The 24,026-nt window shown below is 39.9% G+C and overlaps 1 non-coding gene across 1 annotated transcript; it reads right to left on the bottom strand.

Moving 5' to 3' along the window:
• Positions 1–275: 275 nt before the first annotated feature.
• On the bottom strand, positions 276–379 carry LOC137097040 (U6 spliceosomal RNA). The gene has a single exon (XR_010909937.1). It is a non-coding gene; the product is annotated as a U6 spliceosomal RNA (small nuclear RNA).
• Between the last annotated feature and the right edge of the window lie 23,647 nt (positions 380–24,026).

Raw genomic sequence — 24,026 nt, 5'->3', positions numbered from 1 at the left:
CTATTAAAACAACTGTCAAAAGAGGCCCACTATCTGCAGATGTAGCTTTCATCCTGATGGTTCTAGCTTTGTTCAGGTGTTAGTAAAGGTAAAGGTTTTCCCCTGACATTATGTCCAGTTGTGTTCGACTCTGTGCGTTGGTGTTCATCTCAATTTCTAAGCCAAGACCGTAGAGACCTCCAAAGTCAAGTCTAAGCCAAAGTTGTCCGTAGACACCTCCAAAGTCATGTGGTCCGCATGGCTGCATGGATCTCCGTTACCTTCTCGTTGGAGCAGTACCTATTGATCTACTCACATTTACATGTTTTCATTTTTGTGCAGGGACCATGCTAATCTTCTCTGTATCGTTCCAATTTTAGTATACATGCTGCCAAAGCGAAGTGTTCAGGTGTTACTCAGATTGAATGAAGGAGGAGGGAAGCATCTATCACTCGCTTTTGATCATCATTTTGCTCATTTTACATGTGGAAAGAGATGCATCTGAAAAGAAGTTTCTACTCTTGATCTTCTAGGGTCCTTGCTCCCAAGGAGAGCCTCCACACCAGATGGAAAATTCTCTTTAGATGTCTTACTTTTCATACAAGAAAGGGTATATGAGAAAACATCGGGCTAGGAACTCCTCCAGTCAAAATGGCATAGCCATGTCTATACAAAATTATACACTTTTTACATTTAGAGGTTCTCCACATGAGCCAAACATTATTTGGATGGTCCCAGTTCAGTGGTTCTCAGCCTGTGAGTCCCCAGATGTTTAGGCCTTCAAGTCGCAGAAATCCTAACAGCTGGTAAACTGGCTAGGATTTCTGGGAGTTGTAGGCCAAAACACCTGGGGACCCACAGATTGAGAACCCCTCTTAGCTCCTTCTTCAGCACCTTTGTTTTTTTTTAATAGGACTAAAATGTAGATAGAGGGGACAAGAGTAGTAAACTTCTTTCTTCACTTGCTGATTTAACCCCATTTTTCATGCCTGAGTAATGACAAAGATTCAAAAGAAAAACAAAAACCCGCTTGCTGCTTCTCATTACTGCTCTTTAAACTGAAACAACTCTGGGGAGTTCTTGTTAAGCTGGCAGCAGAGCTGTCACTGCACTTCTTTCAAGGTTAGTTTCTAGGGATGACAAACATCAAGTTCTGAAGACTTCCCTTGCTGAAATGTAAGACAAAATTAATCAAATCCTCTTGAGCTCTGTGAGGGATCCCAGCATTTTAGGACTCTACTGACAAGCCACTTGTAGTTCTGCTGAATGTTAATTCCCTTGCAACTCCCTCAAACTCTAGTTTAAACCCCAGATTTGGGGATCATGCCTTGGCTGTTGACTTAAGACGGAGGTGGACTGTATGACTAGGGTTAAAGGCCATTGAATTCAGAAAAGTTTGCATTTAATTTCCATTGGCAACTAAAGATGAAGTGTTTCTCCTTTACATTTTTAAAAGATTTTCTTAGATGAGAAGAAAGATATTTTATGCATTTGTTCAACAAATATTTAAACAACCAAAAGCAGATTTAAGAAACACAATGTAAGAACATTGCATTACATGACAACGTAAATTGCTCCCAACAGGTGATCTGACTGTCTACATATTGCTGTTGTTGTGTGCCTTCAAGTTGTTTCCAAATTATGCCAACCCTAAGATGACCTTATCACTGGAGACTCACACATGGTCATCAATGGGTGTATCCATGGTCAAGCAGGGAATCAAATCCCGTTCTCCTGAGTTGTCGTCCAACACTCAAACCACTGCATCATGTTAACTATCTCTCTCTCTATATATATATATAGAGAGAGAGAGAGAGAGAGAGAGAGCCAACAAGTTTCAGTTCTTGCTATGTAAATATTTTGTGACCGTATAATAGAAATAAATAATAAATTGCTTATATCATGAACTTCCTTTTGAAAGGTGATTAAATAAAGAAATGTAAGATCATTTAAACCAAAAACCAAACCTGTAAAATTGCATCAAACTGGCAGAAAGATGTAATTTCAACACTTGAAAGACAGTGATAGCTGCATCAAGTAAATGTAGAAGTCAAAGTTGAATAAGAGCTCAATAAAATTATGTACATAGGCATCTAAAAGTCAACAAAAGCAACACAAGGCAGTTTGTCTCTGGGAAGCATATTTAACAACTGGGGCACAACTACCAAAGATAATATCTCCTGTTCCTACCCACTGCAACTTCAGTTTTTGTGGGTGACACAGAGATCCAATGCTGTAGCCATAATAGCTGCTATTGCAATGTTCTCTGTTCAAGTAGTTCCAGGTAATCTAAAAATATATTTAAATAATTACAGATCAAAATCAGCATTTTGAATTGTGCCTGAGAAAAAGTAAGTCAGCTAATGAAAATGCTGACTGTTAATGGAAAATGTTTTGAAACCATTGGAAGTTCCTGAGAAATCTTCAGAAGCAAACCAATGGACAATAGATTACAGTAACCAATTCTGGATGTTAGCAGGACAGGGCTAACTATGACTAGTCTATCCCTATCCAGGAGAAGCCACGGCTGGCTAAACTGGTCAACTGCACTGCATGCTACAGATACCACTTAGAAAGGTCTACTCCTAAACCACAGCCTTGATCATTAAGGAAAACTGCAGATAGTATTAGAACAAGCTAAACACATCCTTCCACTTTAGTGGGATAACTTACCAAGAGCATCTGTAGGTTGAATTTCAGTTTATTAGCTCTGAGCCAGCTAATAGACTGTTGCCAACTCAAGGCAACAGCTCAGCGCTTCCCATGCTGAATCAGATGAAAAGAAGAAATGGAGACAGCTATCAGATTTACTTGTAGTGGCTCACTACAAATCCCTTGTATTTATTTAAAGTCCTTTACTGACTACACACTGCACAATAATGCTACAAACAAGGGAATGCCTTGCTCATCATTCTACAGCTGAGGAACATTCACTTTTTGGACTATGGCTCTGGTAGTTAGGAGATTCTGGGAATTGTTGGATTCCAAAATCAGAATGGTCACTGGATAAGGATTCTGGAAACTATGGCCAAAAAAAGCATCTTTCCCATGCTGTGCTGTTTCCACTAAATAATAAGTTACCAATGGGAAAAGAAAATCTTAAAGCCTTCCTGCTGAGTTGCTAGCCATGGTTTAAGTAAGTCACATGATTGTTTCTAGACCAGTGGTTCTCAACCTGTGGGTCCCCAGGCGTTTTGGCCTACAACTCCCAGATATCCCAGCAAGATTACCAGCTGTTAGGATTTCTGGGAGTTGAAGGCCAAAACATCTGGAGACCCACAGGTTGAGAACCACTGTTCTAGACCACTGTGGTCTATTTAATAAAGTATTTTTGCCTGAAGCCTTCTGAAAGGCAGTTACATTAGAGTAGAGGCAGGTCTACACTGGTTGGTAAGTCTGAAAGTCTTTGGACTTCTCTGGAGGTGGAGGCCAGTTGGAGCCCACATGGTCCAGCCAGGTCAAGACTCAGGCTCATTACAGCTGTCCACACTGCCTTGAAGCTGATTTAATCCATTGTAACTTGCAATACTTACCAGAAGTGGAGGAAGGTTGTGAAGACAATCAGAAGCCAGTTCAAATGAGTCCCTGTTTTCAGGGACTCACTTGAGATGCAGGGCACTGCCCAGCAATTTCCCTTGCTGCCCCACGGATTTGCCCCACTGCCTGACTGATTCCCCTGCTGTCCCCTGGCTTAAGGATCTCCATGTGACAAGGTCCTGAATCAAATGAAAATGTTCCCTTGAAAAAAAAAAGATCTTGAGTTCTAAATTACTTCTTGTAGAATTTGGGTCACTGTTTAGCACAATTACTAACTACATAAGTTTATAATGGCTAACCACACATCTTTCCTTTCCCCTTAGGTTTCCTTCTATTAAGATTTCAGCCTAACCTGAAAACTCATGTGTTATCTTTTCCTGATTACGTTTTTGGGGTGGAAAAGTTGAAACTAACTAGATCTCCCTTATGGAATGCCCAGCTTTCATTAAAGATTCATGCATTCACTAAAGGTAAGTAGCAAAAAGTTAATTATTCCTAACAGCCTGGGCTGCAGTCATGTGGACAAAGATGCCATAAGCAAAATTACTCTAGTTCCATCTCTAATAAAATATTGATTTTCTGATGAAAAATTGCCAAAAAATAAAAACAAGGATAGAGATACAGGCTTGAGTTTGGGGGTTTATATATATTTATATCTGCTTCAGGCCCATCATTTAATCTCCCTGAAAATATAAGTATCTTCTTCCCCTGGAACTTAGAACTTAATCATATGTCATTTGACATTTAATAACTCAGGGTTGTATGAACATTTTGCCTCACAGCCAAGGAGAAAGTTATAATTTTGGGGGTCATAAATTTAAAATTTCCCCAAGCATCATGGCCATCCAATGTGGGATTCTGGGATTTGTGGTCAAAAGTAACTTTCCCAAGCTTAGCTGTCTCCACTAAAAAAAGGGTGTGCACTTAATTCAAATTTAGGTTGTTGGTACATGCTATGAGTGCTAGGGATATCTCATAATGAACAGAACTGGGAATTATTAATATTTTGCATGTTATCTCCCAGAATCCTTCACCTGACATGACCATACTGGATGGGAAATTCTTGGAGGTATCATCCAAAACAGTAATTTTTCCAAGCTATGACCTGACCAGACGACTCCAGGAAACATATTGAAAAACAAGAGAGTAATTGTCCTGTTCTCCTCTCCAGCAATGGTATACTCGTTAAAAATTACTGTGAACATGGAGGATTCTCACATTTGTCAATATTAATCCCCACTGCTTGATATATACTCTACAAATCTATCTAGCCACTCTTTCTTTAAAACCCTCTTAATTTGAGAGGTACCACCTTGTTGTTGTTAATGCTAAATATTAATGGCTTGCATTGAGCATCCTGACTCGAGCTGGATCTCACCTTGTACACAGATTTTCAATGCACACATAGATAAAAGGATGTTAATTCAATGAGTGCAATTATGATGAAAAAGAAACTTGCATGAAGATGCAATTTATTTTGTCTAACCTTTGTATAGTCCTGCTCAATTTACTGGATAAGTTCTAGTAGGGTCAGCTCTCTGTATCCATAGATTCTGTATGTATGGATTTAATGATCAATACATCTCCCCCACTCCACAAAAAATCCCCAAAAAACAGACATAATTTTGCCATTTATGTAAGGGGCACCATTTTATTACACCACTGTGCATAATAGGACTTGAGCATCCATAGATTTTGGTATCCATGGTCCTGGTATTATGAAAGAGGGTAAAACTTTTTCTTTTTTCTTGTTTTGCGGACATTCAGTGTTGCACAAGAGGACCGGCACTCTCATAACTGCCATCCTTTTCTCTTCTTTGTTGCATTATCCAAGGCTTTTTCTTGAGAGCTTCCTCAGAAAATCCCAGAAAAACTGTCTGGAGAAGATTTGGCTGGCTGTGCATTTGTTATTGTTTGCTGATGAGTAGACTTCACCTTTATGACGACTGTATGGATGGGAGACCTCCAAGAGCCCCAGTGATCAACTGCCCTGCTTAGGTCTTGCAAACTCATGGTGTGACTTTGCTGATCAAATCAATGCAGCAGTAGTGCAGCTTCCCTCTTTTCCTATGTCCTTTCATGTATCTTCACTTTGCAATGATACCCATTTATTTATTCTTCTTTCTAGCAATCCATGATATCAGTAGCACTCTTCCCCTTCATTATCACATTTCAAATAAGTTGATTTTCTTCCTATCAGCTTTCTTCACTCTTCAGCTTTCACAATCATACAAAGAAATCATAAATTTCTGGACAATTCTAACATTGGTATTTAAATACAAGTCTTTGCACTTGAAAAAATTTATCTAGTTCCTTTATGGCTCCTCTTCCAGATCTTAGTCTCTTTATGAGTTCTCCATTTATATTAATGGCTTAGCCAGGATGTAGAATATCTTTAACTATTCTGTGTCTATAGTTATGTCAATCATTTGTAGTCCTTATGCTTGTCTTCTTGCTATTCAACTGGAACCCTGATGATGCACTTTCTTTCTTAATTCTGATCAGTAGTCATTTGAAGTTGTCACAGATTTCTGAAAGTAATATAGTGTCATCTACATATCTTCAATTAATGATGTTCCTTCTGGTTTCAAACAGCTTCCTCATAGGCTGTTTCTGCTTTCCAGCTTCTACCAACTAGCAGATCAAAACATGCAAATGTGAGTAGATCATTTGGTACTGTTCTGGCAGGAAAGTAATGGTGCTCCATGCAGTCATGCCTGTAACATGACCTAGGAGCTGTCTACACACAACTTCAGGTCTTCGGCTTAGAAATGGACATGAGCACTACCCCCTAGGGTCAGACTTGACTAGACTTAATGTCAAGGGAATACCTTTACCTCTGCCTAACAATTAGGGTGATGAAATGCAGACTTGTCAGACTCTTTTGCATATGACAAACAATGCTTTTTTGTTGTTGTTGTGTCTTCTTCAGAACACAACAGTTCTGAAAGAGGACTTTTGTCCAGAGTATAGGAAATACAACAGAACAATAAAAAAATATGTGACACTTCCTAGTTCTTTTGGAGCAGGCTATCATTTCTCATTATTTATACAGTCAAAAGCTGTAATCATCACAGGCTGTAAATCAGAGGCAGCTTTCCTTCTGAAATCCTTTAGTGTGCTCTATTATCCAATGTGTGTTTACAATATGATCCCTGGAGCCTTTCCCTTTTCTGAGACCAACTTGGACATCTGGCATTTCTCACTTTACATATTGTGAAACCTTTCTTGTAAATCTAGAATATAACTTGAGTAAGTTGTCACCATGAAAAGCCCTCTCCTCCAACTGCTGGCAATCCATTCTTCCAGAAAAATCCATCTTTTTATTTATTTATTTTTTAAAAACCCATCAAGAAATGCCCCAATCTCACTTGAGAACGAGCCTTTTCAGTATGAAATAACTGCTAAAGAAATTCAGCTCAGCATGTAATACATTTCTCTCCGATGCATATAGTGAGAATACAAAACATCCATCCGGTGAGGTGCCAAGGGCCTCATGCACATTTTCTCAACACCTGCTCAAGTTCGTAGGAGCTGAGAGCTTTTAGCACTGTTGGAGCAAGTGCTCAGCCCTTTGCAGAAGCAGGCCTTTGCCCCATTCATTTCTGAATTATTGCTGTGCCCTTTCAATTTGCTGTCTAAGGTTTTCAAAGGATAATGACCCTCATTCAAGCTTTGGCTATATTTTCATTTGCAGTGGATGAAGTATACTCTAGTGAACCTAAATGGACTCTTGGCTGTGCAAGATGAGCAGGCAGCTTCAGCCGGGGGAACAAACTGCAATTGCTCCCTGAAGTTCATTTCCAGCCACAGGGTCTCTTCTACCACAAAAAGCAAGCAAACACAAATCTCGGCTAATAATGCAAAGACATGCCCTTTCCTTGGCTTGATCTCTGACTTTGTTTGCTTATCCACATTTTAGCAGTCTGCTGCAGGAAGAATGATGGAATGGATAACAAATACCGAGAACATTCAGGTGCTTATTTAGTGCACATCCTAAGCAGCAGAGATTTTCATACAGAATTTTGGTGGCTGAAAATTAGAGCCATTCATCACCTGAAGATTTCAGTCACTGGGTGATAATTTGATTGTGTGAATGAGCTGCCATAGATCAAAACTCTATGGATACAACATTCATACCATTGGATATTACCTTGAACACAATGCTTCTCAGGGGAGACTTCTCATGCATTCAGCCATGAGTCATCAAGTGTTGATTAATATTTATGAATAGTCACATGATGTACTTGGAAGTGTGAAGTCTTGTGTTCCTATGACAACAACAATAAAACAAGCACAAATCCATCCTTAACATAAACAAAAGAATTGAATTTGAGAAATAATGGATTTGAGGCAATAGGTCCATATTCCATCTGGTATTAGAGATAGCATATAATCATTATGACTGGTAGCCACTGATAGCCTCAACTTCAAATAATCTGAATTTATCTAAGCTCCCTTTATAGCCATCCATGTTTACCCACCACTATGTCTTAAAATAGTGAGTTCCAGTTTAATTGTTACAATCTAACAATACATGAGGGCCACAAGGTTTGCACCCAGTTTTAGCCTTGTATTTCCACTATGACTAACCTGTATATTAGTAAGTGTTGAGAATCATGAGCTGTTAGGCTCAAAAATAATCCTCGCTTGGGGTGATTCCACAAAAATATAGCAGAGTACCAGAAGCACAGTTCATAAACAGCAGAAGCTTACATGCAGTGAGCAAGGATTGGCTTCCATTCAACAGGATGGAACAGGAATGCAGATCCATAACTTCACAGGATCAAAATAATATGTTTATTAAAGATCAAAAGAAATCCATTCTTAATAGAAATGGTTCTTGGAGCTAACTAGCTTCACTGAGCCATCTTCTAAGGAAAGGAAAAAGGAGAAATAACAAAATAACTATATCTACTACATCTCACCTGGACAATGGCAAGATGCCTCCTCACTCTAGAGAAGACAAAAGGGAAGAGAGAAGCCAAAATGAAGAAGTGACCACATGGCCTCACCAGGGCAATATAAATACCTTTCAAGAGGAAGTTACATTTTCCCTGAAGAGATCATATTGCTAAGTATTCAAAGGGGGAGGAGATAGTGGCATGTAGGATGAGCAAAACAACCCCGCCCCCTTCTAAGCCCCTTCTTAAGATAAGCATGCTTGAGGAGTATTGGGCAAGAAATCCCTCATTCTGATCTATCTAGGCCAACTACTCATTGAGGGCTGGAGACTTGTGCAGTCAGGGATGAAACCCACAGTAAGTAAATGAAAATATTACTAATTGCTTCAGAGATCTCTTTCTTTAAAAAAAGCACAACTGGGTATGATCTGTACTCCAGAATATACTCTTTTCTCACCACTAAAGAGAAACAGGGTGATGCAACACTAAGGTGATTGATTGTTTGTTTTTGGATCTAACACATTGCTCACTTGATGAAATTGGTGGCAAATATTTCATGAATGCAATGCAACTGCATGGATTTGGAAGTTTCTGATAAAGTATCCACTTCATAGTTTTTACCCAACCACACCAAACTACTTTTCTGCATATTTTGAGGCAAGCAGGACCTCTGGCAATTCAAATACACTAATGGACTAACCAGTTTCAGAGGATGCATAGATTTATGTTTTTGTCTGTGGGATGACTAATTCCTCTTTCTATTTATAGGGTTCAAGCCCTCTGTATAAAATCCTCATCATCATGTCACATCAAAGGAGCACATTTTCTAACTCATTCCAGCAAATGATTTGTGAAATCTACAGGGATACCCCGTGAATTGGATTTTGATGTGCCACAAACAATTGGAAGCTGGTGCTCTCATTTTACAGCACCCTCCCTTCCTCATCAGCCAGTGCTTGAAAGCTGCAAAATCGGAAATGTCCTCTCAAACTGGGATGGAGCATAGAATCATAAACTGTGTTTCAACACAGCCTCTAATCATATTTAAACAGAGAAATAACCACTGTTTACTTACAGCGAAGGGCTAGCCCAGATGAACTTGAAATTAGACTCTGTTGGGGCATTGCTTGTTATTATCAGATTAGCAAGAGTTGCAGAAAGGAAGTGTGAATATCTACTGTGTGTACTGTTTAATATTTTTCTTGTCTCCACTTCGACTTCACTTGGCTAGAAAAATGGTGCAGCAAAGCACGACTTCAAATGAAGGTGAAGACAAGCAAGCAGGTGGTCAATGAGATAACAGATGGAGTAAGGAGGAGCCAATGGAGCTGTCCTCAGGTCCTAACGGTGCCCAAAGGGGACAGAAGAAACACACAAGGAAATTGTAGTCACTCTGCCATAATCTAATTACTCTGATGTCCCAGAGAGGTTGACCAGGCAGGCTAGCAGATATCAGAACTGACACAAGATATTTCATTGCCTGAGCCTGAACTGCAAATGACCAGCACTCCCATACATTCAACCAAGTCAAGGTGCATAGAACCCAAAGTTAGTTCGGTTATTGAGAAATGGAAGTTCTTTGAGTCCGGTTGGTTCTCAAAACACTACTAAGCAGTGCTCCAAATCATCAGGAAAACATCAAGTTTTGAGGAGGTTGCTCATGAACATGGGGATCATTACAAGCATTCATTGTTCAATTTTAGCAGACAGAAAGGAGGAAACAGTGTTTTAAAAACCAAAGAGCAAGTACAAAGGGTCCATTTTGTCTATGGATGTTCAGTTCTAGGACTGCCATAGATCCAAAGAAATGCAAATGATCATATTATTAAATGAGGTAAGGTGAACATGCAGGCTTCAGTGTGTCCAGCTTCACATTACTGCTATTTACTAATATAATGATTGGTGGTAGTTGGAAATTATGGATCTGGATCCCATTATAATTTATTGTAATGGATTAAACTGCTGAGCTGCTGAACTTGGTGACTGAAAGTTCACCAGTTCAAATATGGGGAACGGGGTGACCTCCTGCTGTTAACCCCAGCTTCTGCCAACCTAGCAGTTCAAAAACATGCAAATGTGAGTAGATCAGTAGGCGAGAAGGTCACAGCACTCCATGCAGTCATGCTGGCCACATCGCCTTGGAGGTGTCTACGGACAACGCTGGCTCTTCGGCTTAGAAATGGAAATAAGCACCAACCCCCAGAGTTGGACATGACTGGACTTAACATCAGGGGAAAACCTTTACCTTTACTATAACTATAAACTTTTTTTTCTTTTCAGAAATGCTTACATGGGAATAAAACTCACTGAAGTAAAGTCTACTTCAAGTGGAGGGGAGAAAGAGGCATACAACCCAATGCGTAGATTTGGGCTGTAGGATCCAAACTGCTCTTATTCACAGAGCTGAAAGCTGTTCTTGCTTTGCTCTCCCAAATCAGTGACCATTTGGCTTGTCAATTTTTCTCAGACCTCCTAGCAGAAAGCAGGAAGAGCCTCAGGTGGCCAGTTCAATGGAGCTTGATTATCTTGTCCCATCGGAGTGATGTAGCACTCCAACTGACATGCATACAGATGGCCCAACGTCTGTGCACCCGGCTCGGATCACTGCATCCAAATTGTTAATTTGTAGTTGCTTAGGAAGGCTCTCTGGAGACAATTCCCATGGCCCCAGGGGGAACTGGGAAGCAGAGAATGTTTACAAATGTGAGATGGATAAGAGGGCAAGTTGAAAGGACATGCACCTTTAGATTTGCTGATTTCTTTTTAACCTAAAGAAATGGATTGGTCATTTTTTGCAGAGAGATGGGGTGACTTCCTGTTATGAATCCTATCCTAATCTATTTTTAGGTCTAGTGCGGGATAGAGAAAAGTGATATCTTCCTTTCCTTTCATGTCAGAACAAGAATGGAAGGTGTTTGGCCACTATTTATTATTTTAACAGCTTGGCTAGGATGGAAAACACACACTGCAACAAAATCTGGAATAACAAAACTACTGGAACACAATGAAAGCAGTGCACATAGCTTCACTCACAAAGAAACTGTTGACAGATAATAACTTACTGTGAGATTGCCTTGACCTAAATTTGTTTGTTTTTGCCTTGAGCACTTCTGTTTGTTATGAAGTCTGAGATAAAAGGCTCCCAGGGGGCAGAAGCATACCTTGGTTACAGAGTACCTGTACTATATATATAGAAGGTTCCAGGTTCAATTCTGGACTCTCTTGGAGTCCTGGAAAGACTAAGGAAGGCTTATTTTTGAAAGTCTGAAGAACACTTGACAGGCTGTGAAAACAATACTATGTTAGGTCAACCAATGATTTGATTCAGTAATATGTATGTGCCTTCAAGTTACCTGTCGACTAATGGTGGCCCCATGGATTTCATAGGGTTTTCTTAGGCAAGGAGTTGGTGTTGCCAGTTCCTTCATCTGCAATATAGCCTATGGTATCTTTAGCTTTCCCCCATCAATTCACTAACCATGGCTGACTTGATTTAGCAGCCAAGATCAGAATATAAGGCAGCAGTCTCCATCTCAGTGGTTCTCAACCTTCCTAATGCCGTGACCCCTTAATACAGTCCCTCATGTTGTGTGAACCCCAACCACAACATTACTTTCGTTGCTACTTCATAACAGTCATTTTACTACTGTTATTAATCATAATGTAAATATCTAATATGCAGGATGCATTTTCATTCACTGGACCAAACTGGGCACAAATACCCAATACACCCAAATGTGAATGCTAGTGGCGTTGGGTGAGGATTGATTTTGTAATTTGGGAGTTGTAGTTGCTGGGATTTATAGTTCACTTATAATCAAAGAGCATTCTGAACTCCACCAGCGATGGATTTGAACCAAACTTGGCTCCCATGACCAATGGAAAACACTGGAAGGGTTTGATGGGCATTGACTTTGAGTTTGGGAGTTGTAGTTCACCTATATCCAGAGAACACTGTGGAATCATGGAATGGTGGATCTGGACCAAACTTGGCACAAATACTCTATGCCCAAATGTGAATACTGGTGGAGTCTGGGGAAAATAGATCTTGACATTTGGGAGTTGTAGTTGCTGGGATTTATAGTTCATTACAATCAAAAAACATTCTGTACTACACCAACGATAGAATTGGCCCAAACTTCCCACATGGAATCCCCATGACCTACAGAAAATACTGTGTTTTCTTATGGTCTTTCGCGACCCCTCTGACACCCCCTCGCGACCCCCTCAGGGGTCCCGACCCCCAGGTTGAGAAACACTGCTCTATCTCCAGGGACCATTTTGAGGCACAACACTGCAATAACAATAGAGAATGCATGTGGGTTCATTGAGCTTCAGCCACAATGCTCTTATATGAATCTCTAAAGTTACTAGTTACTCTGTAAAGTTAATCTGGGCCCCCTGGTGGTTCAGCGGGTTAAGCCACTGAGCTGCTGAACTTGTTGACCAAAAGGTTGGCAGTCTGAATACAGGGAGCAGAGTGAGCTCCCGTTGTTAGCCCCAGCTTCTGCCAACCCAGCAGTTCAAAAACATGCAAATGTGAGTAGATCAATAGGTACCGCTTCAGCAGGAAGGTAAAGACACCCTATGCAGTCATGCTGGCCACATGAACTTGGAGGTTTCTATGGAACATGACAGCTCTTCGGCTTAGAAATGGACATGAGCACCAACCCCCAGAGTCAGACACAACTAGATGTAAGATAAGGGGAAACCTTTACATTTACTCTAAAGTTACTATAATATGGCTGTAACCTTTGTGTCATGAAAGTATTTTTGTCATTAGCACTCTGCTTTGGTCATTAATTCCAAAGAGAAAAATAGACAAAAGAATGACAGATCAGGTTTTATCTTATTAATTTGAAAAAGATATATTCCATGTTACCATCGCAGAAGAACTGCTTGTAAAAGTGTGCAGTAACTTTAAAACATATACAATAAAATTGACAATAAAAGAGGAGGCTAGACCATTTAAAATAACAATATCTGCATCTTAAATGTCTTTATTAAAATGGGAGGGTTTCACAAAGCATTTAAATTGAATTAATTCTACAGTGCAGATGCACACAATTTGAATGCAACACATATAAGAGTTCCAGGCGTAATCAGGGAATTTGGAGACTAAAGGAAAATTTCATTGGGGTCAGAATTTGTACCAAGGGCAATGGCCACACTCCTCCTGTCCCTATAAATACATCCATGGCAAGGACTCAGTTTGAGGATTTTTAGCAAACCTGCAAGGATGACCTCCCCATAAGTAGGATCTTACTCAGGAATAGGGAAGACCAGAATGCATGCTCAGTAATTCAGTAATGTCAGCCTCACTCTTTGAGGCAAGGAGTTAGTAACAGTATCTTTCTTGAATTCATCTCTCTGCCCAGCTTGCTGGGATTGATCCATTGGTGCTTGACCTTGGACTGTGCCTGGCCACCTTGGAAATCTTCCTGTGTGCTTGTCTGAAATCTGATGGCTTAAACTCTGTTATTTGGCTTTGGAAATTCCTCACTCAGCTTATGTCACTCTCTCTGGCAGGACTCTTGTCTTGATTTTGGCTCTGTGTTTTGAGCGTTTTTTCAGTCTCTTATCTATGTAAAGTGGTAACAATTGTAATTGAATCCATTTTAGTGCTAGGTAACATAATAAAATGAGGAAAAGTCAAAGACAGTTGAATATTCCTGCACTGGCACTGTTGCATGAGATAAAGGCTGAATGCTGGCAGATGGCAGAACTCTGGTGAGGTGCACACAGATATCATCTCTTCGAACCAACAGATGAGCAAGCATGGAGCAGAGACAAGGCCTTAAAACAGGCACACAATTGTTGTTCCACTAAAATCATTGGAATTTTGCCAATCATTTTAACACAGAACCTCTTAGTCTTAACTGACTCAATACATTTTGGATTTATTAAAATTCATTAGCAGATCAGAGCTTATGGCATGCTTGATCAAGAAACTGAAATAGAAACTGGGGGGACAAGGACCTGATAGGGCTGAAGGTGGCAAACCAAGAATACAAGACAAAAGCGTTTGCGGACGATGTCATTTGCATAATAGAGGATCCCATCAAGAATGTGCAAAAATGGTTAAACAAAATAGAAGAGTTCGGAGCAGTGGCGGGCTTTAAACTAAATAAGAATAAAACAACGTTACTAACGAAGAACATGTCCAGGCGTAAACAAGAAGAGCTAAGCAAAATCACCGGATTCAAAATCTGCAATAAAATTAAATACCTCAGCATTTGGTTAACAGCAAAAAATGCACAGCTATATAAAAACAACTATGAAGCAGCATGGTCCAAAATAAAGAAAGATCTACTAAATTGGAAATATTTAAAGCTCTCCCTGCTAGGGAGAATATCCTTAATAAAAATGAGCGTCCTACCTAGGCTTTTATATTTATTTCAAAATCTCCCCATTATCAGGAACGCAAGAGTCTTCGCACAGTGGAACAAGGAAATTGGGAAATTCCTGTGGAACGGAAAGAAACCAAGATTGAAACATAAGATCATGGTAGACAAAATAGATAGAGGGGGATTTGGACTTCCAGACCTTAAATCCTACTTTGAGGCATGCGCACTGGTCTGGATTAGGGAATGGGCTCTACTGAAAAATGAAAGAACATTAACACTAGAGGGCTTCAACCTGAGAGTAGGTTGGCACTACTATATGTGGTATGGGAAGCCCGATGTGGAAAAAAACTTTAGAAACCACTTTGTAAGATCAGCGTTGATAAAGGTCTGGGACAAATACAAAAAATATTTCCACACGAAAACACCATTATGGCTCTCGCCAATCGAAGCCAAACAAAGAAGACTTTTGGGGTGGAACAAATGGCCGAGATATAAAGACCTTCTCGAGAAAAATAACATCAACAGCACCTGGTCTCTGAAACCACAGGAAAGCATATCAAGAGAATTCAGTAACCTCACATGGCTTCAATACTATCAGATAGGTGAGAGTTTCAAACAAGATCAAAGAAACGGTTTCGAAGAAAAGGAAACAATATGGGACAAGATCTTAAAATTAGACAAGAAAATCATAGCCAAAACCTATAACCAACTGTTGGAATGGGGCACTGAGACGGAGGAAGTTAAACACTGTATGATCCTATGGGCTCGAAATCTAGGCAGACAGATAAAAATACAAGAGTGGCAACGTATTTGGAAGAAGAAACTAAAGTACACCTACTCGATTACACTCAAGGAAAACTGGCTCAAAACTTTCCATAGATGGTACCTGACGCCATCCAAGTTGAGCCTAATGTACAAAAATTACCAGAATACTTGCTGGAAATGTAAAAAGTCAACGGGCACCTATTTCCATCAATGGTGGTCCTGCCCAGTTACACAGAAGTTTTGGAAAAACATACAAGAAGAGTCCCAGAAAATTATAAAAAAGAACATTCCGTGCAAGCCCGACTACTTCCTACTAGGACTCACTGACGAAGACCTAAAGTTGGATGACAACGAAGACATAATTTTTACGTATATAATTACAGCGGCTCGCATGGTCTTCGCGAAAAAATGGAAAGAGGAAGATACCCCAACAGTGGAACAATGGCTAGACAAACTAATGGATATCAGAGATATGGACAGACTAACCTACCACTTAAAATGTAACTCTGGCAAATCAATGAAACAAACGGAATGGTCAGAAGTAGACGAATACATAAAGACGAGAGCTGAAGGGAGCTCTGCTCAGGGAACAGAAAGAAAAAACTAAATGATCAAAGAGACATTCAGTACACAAATAACTAGGCCAATGAATCTATACCTCGACACGAGGAATAATAGGACAGGCAACACTATAGGTAACTATTCTGTAAGGAAACAAATTGGAAGTCGTTTTAACTGTGTACGTTTTCTACGTTTGTACGTTTCTACTTTCTGTGCATTGTCTGTCAATTGTCTGTATGAAGGGGGGGCATAGATGTTAGGAGGGGGGTACGTTAGGTGGGGGGGAGGGGGATGTATGTTGTGCGGGGGAAGGAGGGGGGAAGGGATACCCGGCAACCATCATCTGATGTCTGTATCAATCACCCAGATCACTGAAGATTAAGGAATTTGTAATTTATACCTACTGACATCGGGGGTTTATATGTTTATACGTATATGTATATGTAAATGTCTATAAATTTGCAAAACCAAATAAAGATCAGATATATATATAAAAAAAAGAAACTGAAATAGAAGTAATGCATTGCAAACCAGAAACCACACCTTTAACAATGTTTTCTGCAGTAGTAGGAGTTGCAACTGATGCTTGGATGCCATTTCTTTTGGAATTTGGCAAAGTCCTTTTCTGTAATTCTGGGAGTTTTTATCCCAAAAGGAGTGACTATGTAAGTATAAAAAGGACAAATGCATGCCAGTACTGAGAGGGGGAAAAACCATTCAGGCTCCTAGGAAATCGTTGGCTTCAACTCCCCCATGAACCCACACAATTGAATATGCTGGCTAGAATGGATGAGAACTTCAAAACCACATATTCAATATAGCATCCTTCTGATCTAACTGTAGCCCAAAATATCTGGTAGAAACCATCTTGGGATAGAAGCTCCAACTCATCCTCTACACACAATCATGATGGAGAATCTCTATTAAGGATGGATCTACACTGCCCTATAGCCCAGGATCTAATCCCAGATTATATGCTTTGGATTGGATTATATGAGTCTACATTGTCAGAAAATCTGGGATAAGCAGATAATCTGGGATTAGATCTAGGGATATAGGGCAATGTAGATCAGGACTTAGAAGAAATTCTCCATCAAGATTGGGTTTGGTGGATGAATTGAAGCATCTATCCCAAGTTGGCTTCTACCAGATATTTTGGGCTACGGTTTAGCATTCAGAAAAGATGGTTGAAAGGAGACATAATAGCCATGTTTAAATACCTGAAAGGGTGTCATAAGAAGAGGGAACAGTCTTGATTTCTGCTGCCCAGGAGACATCAGATGAGCCACCTGTCGCCCATCACCTGTCTCACCAGTTGTCCCATCCCATGAGGAGAAGCGTCAGCCACCCGGCAGCAACGGCATATACCAGATCTTCTATAGATTTATGACAGAGCCCCACTACAAGTAGTAGTTTAGCATCGTGGGAAGGGAGCCAGTGGGCTCCATCATAAAACTATAGAAGATCCGGTGCCTGTCACCAAAAGTATGCCCATGATAAGTTCATAAGACTTAAAGCAATGGATTCAAGCTACAGAAAAGGATATTCCACCTGAACATTAGGAAGAACTTCCTGAATGTTAGAGCTGTTCAGCTGTGGAACCCTCAGCCTCGGAGGATAGTTGAGGCTCTTTCTTTGGAAGCTTTCAAAGAGAGGCTGAGTGGCTATCTGTCAAGGGTGATTTGATTGTGCTTTTCCTGCATGGCAGAATGGGGTTGGATTGATTCTAAAGTTATGTCCAATTGCATGGACATAAGCATTGGTAGTTTTGCACCATCAACAACAGAAATACAGCATGTGACATTTTAGAACTTGTTGGCACAGTGAACTGGAAAGCAAGCGCTGTTTAACTGGACTTCTTTTCTACTAAATATCCTTGGAATTGGGCTACAACTTTCTCTGTAAAAATAACATAAAATGTGTTTCTTGAATAAGAAAATAACATTTCCTCATCCTAACGTGTATTATGTGCCCAGAATCTTAAATTTCCTACTCATGATCAACTGCATCCCTCCCAGCTCAAGCTATTGATTCAGTCCAGTGGCTCTGGGTGAAGTGTTTTTAGTTGCCATGGTAATGAGTCCATGGCAAGCTGAATTTGGGGCACCACTGCCACCCAATGGCTGTGCCTAGTAAGTAGGCACAAGAGGAAACAGCTACCATTTATTACTGCAGGTTGAGTATCCCTTCCCCAAATGTTTGACACCAGGAGTGCTTTGGAGTTGCAATACCTATATTTGCAGATATGTACATAATAAGATATTTTTGGATATGGGACCCCAGTCTAAATACAACATTCATTTATCTAGAGCTTATATGCACAGCCTGATAGCAATATTATACAAAAAAAAATTATTATTGTGTGTGTGAAATAAAATGACTGTGTTCATTGAACCATCAGAAGACAAAGGTATCTGTATCTCAGCCACCCACGTGGATGACTTTGGAGGATTTGGGATTTAAATATTCCAGATAAGAGATATTTAATTTACATAGTTTTCAAAAAAAAATGGAGGACATGAAGGAGAGGAGATGTGAGGAATGTACCGTATTTTCCAGCATATAAGACAATGGGTGTATAAGACGACCACCAACTTTTCCAGTTAAAATATAGACTTGGGATATACTCACCGTATAAAACTACCTCTCTCCCAATGCACACTAAATAAAAATTTAAAAAACATCAGATTTGATTTCAATATGGTAATTTTCCTATTACCGTACTTCCTTCTCTGCCTCTCAGATCTCGTACATGTGCGCCTGCGCCGCTTCACTGCAGCCCTCAGGAGTGAGATCTGAGAGGCAGAGAAGGAGGTACAGTATTACAATACAAGGGCAGGCCAGACAGGTGAAAGAGGCATGTTTTTTCTGGACACAGCGCCACTCTTTCCCTTTTTTCCATACCCCAGGCGTCCCAGATGCCTGCAGCTTGCTCCACCCTTCACTTACACTTTCCTAGTGAGGGCCCCCTCATCTCATCATCGGGATCAGGTTAAGTCACTTCTTTCCATGAATCCTGGTGAGTGGATTTTCTTCTACCGTACTAGTACAGCGCTGTTCTTGCTGCTTTCATATAAACTCCGAATATGGTGGGAATGTGGCCATGGCCATTTTTGAGCTCCCCCCACCATATGCAGCAACCGCAGATTTTCAGTCTGGCTCGGAAGTTTCAGAACCTGCCCTATAAGACGACCCCCAACTTTTGAGAAGATTTTCCTGGGTTAAAAAGTAGTCTTGTACATCAGAAAATACAGTATTAAATGGTGTGCATGTGTGATGCATACAACCTTATTTCCCAAATTTAAGACTAAATGGTTTTTATTTTAGCATGAGTTTTCATGGACATAAACCCACTTCTTCAGGAGCTGAATGTATTTCAGTTTGGTTCCTGGCTTATCTTATCTCTTTCTGAGACTTTGTATAAGTTGTTTTTCAAGTTGCTATAGATGTGTCTGTAATGGCAAACAAGAAATGGAAGGATCAATTTTCATAATGGAGGAAAAGGCATAGGGTGCTGAGCTATTTAACTCAGTGAATAATGTCATGGGAGCTGTGGATGAAGAGGGTACTCCCTTGCCGAGAAAACATCAAATTATTCAGCACATTAACATTCCCAAACTGCAAGGCACTCCAAAAGCATCTATCAAATGGAACGGCAAATGAGATCGAGCATAAATATCTGCAAAGTGATGTGCATTGGGACAAAACACACTGATGGGGTCTAAATGGCCTGTAACCACTTTGGGAGAAAAAATATCTAGATGGTAAGCAGAAAGCCGTTGCTTTCCCAAAGCATGCATTCAGTGCTGGGGCTTATCAGTAAAAGGGACTGAAAATATAGGCAGTCCCCCAAGTTCTAAACATGACAGGTGCTGTATATTTGTTCTTAAATTGAATTTGTATATAAATCAGAACAGGTACATTTTTAAGTGTATGAAAGGGACTGAGACAACAGGAAGTGAGAGAAATCTATCCCTAGGAAGGGTAATTCACTCCTGGAAGGGTTATCGTGGGGAAAAGGGGTCTCCACTGAAGCTTTATTACCAATCCTTGTTTCCACAACAAGCCAAATTTGCCATAATCCAATGATCACAAGGACAGAAAGTGAGGTGAAATCTTCTGAACTGGGACACAGAATGGTCAAAAACTACTATGTGAAATGGCAAAGCACAGCTTAACACTGGTCATTAACACCACAGGGGTGTTCATCCTTCCCTATGCTATCCAAAGACAGACAGACAGACAGACAGACAGACAGATGGAATTACATTTGTGACTTACATACAAATTCAAATTAAGAACAAACCTAAAGAACTCCCCTATGAACCATCTCAGAGATTAGGATTGTCCAGAGAGGCTGTGCTCTCGATCCTGCCTCCTTTGCAGGCGTCATTGGTGGGAACAAGAGATAAAAGCTTTTCAGTGGTGGCCCCTCGGCTGTGGAACTCCTTCTCCAGTGATATTAGATCAGCCCCTTCCCTCCTGATCTTCAGAAAGAGGGTGAAAACATGTTTTGGGATCAAGCCTTTGGCAAATAACACAGTGCAATAGATGGACTTGGATTTATGTATAATGACTACCAGAATGGCCTGGTTATCATTGCGGATAAGTTGTAATTGCAATGTTCTACATGTTTTAATGCTCTTAATCTCATTTAAATTTTTAATTGAAATGTTTATTTTATTGTATATTGGATGTATATAGTTTTTAAGGCATTGAATTATTGCCTATGCTGTAAGCCACCTTGAATCCCCCTCGGGGTCGAGAAAGGCAGGATATAAATATAGTAAATAAATAAATAAAGATTTTGTTTGTAACTTGGGGACTGCCTGAATTCTCAACCAAAATATGAATGCCAACTTGCTTTTTAACACAAACATATTTTAAATCTCTCTTTCTCCCTCTCTCTGATGCAGCTTTTGATAACAGTAGTGGAAATAAACAGCAAAGTATCTATGACACTTCAAAATAGATTGTAGACACCACTGAAAAACACTTCCAGCTAGGATTGACTGATATACCTGGTAAAGTGTGGCTTTGCACCTTTTGACTACTACATGACAATCAACGTGTCTTTTCAGAATAGCCAGGGCTTCTCCACATGTGTTCCTTTTTAAGACTATTAAGTTTTAATTCCTACATGTTTCACTATGAATATTTGGTTTGAGACTGTTAGTTTTCCCTGCAAGATCCCAGTATGCCAACTATAATACATTTATGATCTCTTTGCTGACAAAAAATGGCTCTCTGCATAGCATTTTATATACAGGGTTTTTAAGATCAAATTTCAGGTTCACTCTGTCAGATCTACAACTACTAAGCTTAATGGGGGGGGGGGGGTTCCTTTAAAAAGTAGCATAACACCACCATGTAGGAACACCAATGCTCACCTGCTTAATCTTTAATTAAAATAATGGAACAGGCAAGTGTGAGAACAGAAAACCAAGTAGTAAATATTTAATCTGGGCATGGTGATTAAGCTAACAAGATCAGTAGGTTCCAAGGATGAGAAGCGGCACCTACTGAATAGTAGAGTAGATCCCAATAAAGGCACTAAGGAGATAAATAAAACATCCCACAAAGGCAGAGATAAGAAGAGTTGCAACACACCTCAGCCATGGATTATAGTTATATAGGAATCAACCCACGGGGAAGGAATAATACATCCAAATGCTATACATCAAGGCTGAGGAGCAGGTGGTCCTCTAGATGCTGACAGACCAAATCTCTCATCAGTTGCAACCAGCATAGTCAATGGTGAAGGATCATGCAAGCTACAATCCAGATACACATCTGGATAGAGGATGTCCCTGGCCCTGTTTTAGAGTATAATTACATAAATCTTGCAGAGTTCTCCAGATAAATCTGAAGATACATCCCAATAGGTGCACTGCTAGTGCCTCAAAATTTCATCAGTACTGACTGGTTAAGAATGGTCAAAAACTACTATGTGAGGTGGGAAGCCACAGCTAACATTGGTCATTAGGGGTCCAAGATCATGAAGCTGAGTCAGTCAGAAGATAGAAAAACAAACCAAGAAGGACATGCAAAAAATAGTTAAATCCCTTTTCTAGGTTTAAAGAAATCGAGATCAGATCTTCAGGCTGGACCAGACTCCAAAATCTTCGAGGGAGGAATTTTCCTAAACCCCACCACCTGTATAGGCATTTAAGAGGGAACTCGAAGAGTGTAATCTCCATGGCTGCTCCTAAACCATGGGATGACTTTTCTAGAAGGCTAGGCTGGCTTTCTATTTGCTTTTTTCCACAAGCAGGTGTCATTCCAGCAGGCTTGTGGGAAATGCTTTTTAAGAAAAGATTTTATCTGGTATAAATTCTATCATTCATTGTTAACATTACTTTAATCTTGTGTTATTTTTAGCTTCACTTCTATTTCTTTTGTTATCTGCAGTGGGAAAAGGAGGTATAAAGCAATTGATTGATCGATTCCATGAAGAATGACAGATGTTGCTTCCAGCACTTGAAATATTTTTGCGGCTCATTTTATCCACAGAGGTTGATTGCTGTGTGAGGACAGCCAGGACCATTGCAAAGAAAGCTTTAGCCTGCCCCTATGCTGGGTCATCCACCAATACTGCACTGCTGATATCTCTGAGGTAAGCATGACAACAAACATGTTCCCCATGCAACAACAAAACTATGCTTCAAGTGCCCACTAGGGAAATTAAATATCCCTTTAAGAGAAGCAAGACTCTGAGAGATAGCTCTGGGATTTAATTCAATGCTCTCAACTAGTAACTCCATTCTTCTTGCCTACCAAGATCATTATAAGACACATTGCACAGAGAATTCATTTCAGATACTGTTTTTTGGGGACTATTTACTTCCAATAAGAATCTGACTGTTAAAATGAATTGAAGACAAGTTGCTAGTCATGCAATGACATCACACAGGTAGTAATGGTGAGGGATGTTGCAATCTGTATATTTAACCCACTTTTCAAAGAATTGTCTCCAAAAATTACTCACATCAAAGAGAGTTGGCACAACTAATAAACAAAGAAAGAGGAATACCAACTGTTTAACCACAGACCAAGTGAGCAATAAATATACATATCTAATTCAGAAGAAACCAGTTTTACCTTTTTTAATGTTCTTGCTTGATAGCTGTTAACTACTCCCATTCCTTTTAGTCTTAAAAAGGACTGGAGTGTGATTTCCCACTGCTTTTGCAGCCTGAGAACTACAGGCAGCCAGTTTTCTTTCTGCAAATAAAGTTACTTCAAGCTGCTTTTTCAATAGCAAAAGATCCAGTATGCTTCCTTTCTCTCCTCTAGACTCAAAGCTGTGTTCCTCAACTATTCTTTTTTAAATGTAAAAGAGAGGAGAAAGCAAGAATTCTCAAGAGGACTCCCCCTCAATAATTCCCGTATTCAAGCCCGCTTGCTTGTGCTTACAGTTCTGCTGAGATACTTCAGCACCTTTTTTTAATGCCTGTATTCTTAGTAGTAGTAGCAGCTGATGGGAATGAGAGCTGTTAAGCTCAAAAATAACCCTCACTTGGGGTGATTCCACAAAAAATATAGCAGAGTGCCAGAAGCACAGTTCATAACCAGCTGAAACTTACATGCAGTGAGTCAGGATTAGTTTCCATTCAAGAGGATGGATCAGGATTGCAGGAGTCACAATTTTTGGTTCCAAAAATATATGTTTATTAAAATAAAAAGAAATCCATTCTAGAAAGAAAAGGGTCTTGGAGATAACTAGCTTATTAAGCTATCTTCTAAGGAACATAAATTGATAAAAATAAGAAAAATATCCATGCAGCTACATCTTGCTTGAAGAAAGACAAAGGCAGAGAGAGGAAGGGCCAAAATGGAGCATGACAACATAGCCAAACCCAGAGCAATGAAAATAAGTAAGTTACTTCATCCCTCACAGAGATCACATTGCTACATCTTCAAAGGGGTGAGG

The sequence above is a fragment of the Anolis sagrei genome, chromosome 4, assembly GCF_037176765.1.
Source record: "Anolis sagrei isolate rAnoSag1 chromosome 4, rAnoSag1.mat, whole genome shotgun sequence".
Classification (NCBI taxonomy): domain Eukaryota; kingdom Metazoa; phylum Chordata; class Lepidosauria; order Squamata; family Dactyloidae; genus Anolis; species Anolis sagrei.
The sequence above is the reverse complement of the archived record's forward strand: the minus strand, read 5'-3'. Positions and strand labels throughout refer to the sequence as shown.